This window comes from Myotis davidii, unplaced genomic scaffold, assembly GCF_000327345.1.
Source record: "Myotis davidii unplaced genomic scaffold, ASM32734v1 scaffold325, whole genome shotgun sequence".
NCBI classification, from domain to species: Eukaryota; Metazoa; Chordata; class Mammalia; order Chiroptera; family Vespertilionidae; genus Myotis; species Myotis davidii.
The window spans coordinates 919,686-921,875 of NW_006296057.1; positions in this window are offsets into that span (position 1 = coordinate 919,686).

Below are 2,190 nucleotides of genomic sequence, written 5' to 3' on the forward strand. Positions count from 1 at the left end.
TTTTCTTACTTTGGCCCTGGAAGCACTGCTTCTGTGCAATAACATCCCAATTTTCTAGGAAATGCACCAAAAAGTTGCTGGTCTCCTGACAGGAGCACCAGATCCCTTCAGCCCAGTGGCAAAGAGAGTGTCTACGCGACACCTGGTGGTGGGCTCCAAACTATTTTGGTTGGCCTGGACGTTCTTTGTCTTGCACATCGAGATCATTACTTTTAAAGCATTTAAAGCAGAGTTCACAAGTATCTTGAGATGGATCATGTTCACCATAAGATTCCCGAAGTATACGATAACTTTCAGCAGCACATTTCTTCAAAATAAAGTAATGAATTAAAACTTCCCACAAATGCTCTTTTTTTTTGGCACGAAAATTCGACATTTTTAAGCATAAAAATATCTATGATATTAACACCTTCAGAAAACTTGACATGAAGTTTTGAAGCTTGCTGTCAATACAACAAAATAGCATACATATCAAATCGCGTATATATCAACATATGTGTAACTCCGTCTATTGAAAAAAATCTGCATTAACTAGTACACCTAATATATGTTTTTAAAGGCAATATCAGTAGTTTTTCTCTTTGTCCTAGAGAGAACACTCATATTTCATGTGGTAATAAAAATGCTTGAAAGCCTATTCATAAGAATGTACATTAAAAATTATTTAAAATAGGGTTATTTTTCAAAATTTATGTCCAATAATGGAGGATAGTGAGGTAAATGAGTTTGCATTTTTATGACATGACATTACAAGATTTGAAAAATTACTTGTATGTTGAAAGGACAGATACAAGTTAAAAATAAGCTTTCATATCTTGTAAGTTGAAAGGACCTCCTGTCATAAAGATAAAAAAAGATGTATGCTTTTCCTTTGGACAAAGCTCATTAGATGGTCACCTCAATTACCAGGCACAGTTAGGATGAATGTGTGTGACAAACAGTGCTGCTACATCCTCATACTTATTTTGGAAACATGTATGTAATGGGTTGTATCATTGTATCTGGCTCTGTAAAAGGATGAGATTTCTTTCGAACTTTGCAATCCTCAGCAGATTGTTGTAATGCTCATCATATTTGGTTTAATGCTTATCCAGTAATAAAAGTGACTTTTTTCTCCTCTGTCTTTGTAGAGAGGATTTTTGGGTTGGTCGAAGGTTTGTTTTTAATTATATTTATTTCCTCGACATATGTGAAGGTCTTACTAATGTAGAAAAAATGTATTAAATGCTAAGTAAAAAATCCATATACAATAATATATATATTCAATATATAGTACATACATTTAAAATGTATAATGTAAAGACTAGAAAGATATACACATTAACAAAAGGTGGTGGTATGGGTAGTTTTTATTTCTTTCAAATTGTTTTCGTTATGTTTCTTTAGTTGTATACTGTACTCCTAAGGCTAGGAAATAAATTTTTAAAAAATGACTTGAGCTCTTTAAATGATATATTATAACTTGAGTGTAATCATCAAATCATCTCTGTTTTTTCCTTCCAAACATTGTGCCCGTTTCATGAATTTGTTATTCCTGAGTTGTGGAGGAGGACCTGGCTTTAGGACTGTGGAAAATAAGTTCTGAGTGGCGTGGGAAGCATCAGTAAACCATAGGTTAATGGTCTCATCTATTGTTTTAGCATGGAGAAGAGACATTTTCCATATACTCTAGAAAAGAGAGAAAATAAGTCAAAAGGTATCAGGAAGCGGGCAGGAGATGTCTTTCAGCTGTTAGGTGTCCTGTCACCTTAGCCCCCTGTCCAGCTTCTCTCTAGTAGTGACCACATCTAAATTTATAATGATGGACAATTAAAAATAGGGGACTAATATGACTGAGCCAATGACAGCAACGAGTTAAAAGCAGAAAAGAGATCATAGATTCTGGCACAAGAGAAAATCTAGTAGCAATTCTCCACAGGCAGCAAATAATTTGTTTGAGTGCATAATTAATAGATTTGTCAGAAAGTACTTAGATTGTGAAATATTGCACGTAGCCCTCTTTCCAGATGGATTAAGATGAATGGGTCCTCCAGCAGCGTATGAAACCTCATTGCTCAGCGGCTGGAGAATTGCTGCATCTAGAGTTGTTTGGGTCTCTGCCTCTCTGCGCTCTTCTCTTTTCCTGGCTGCAGGGGGAAAATGAATAGAATGCTTCTAATTCCAATACTGAATGGTGTCCTTTACCTAAAG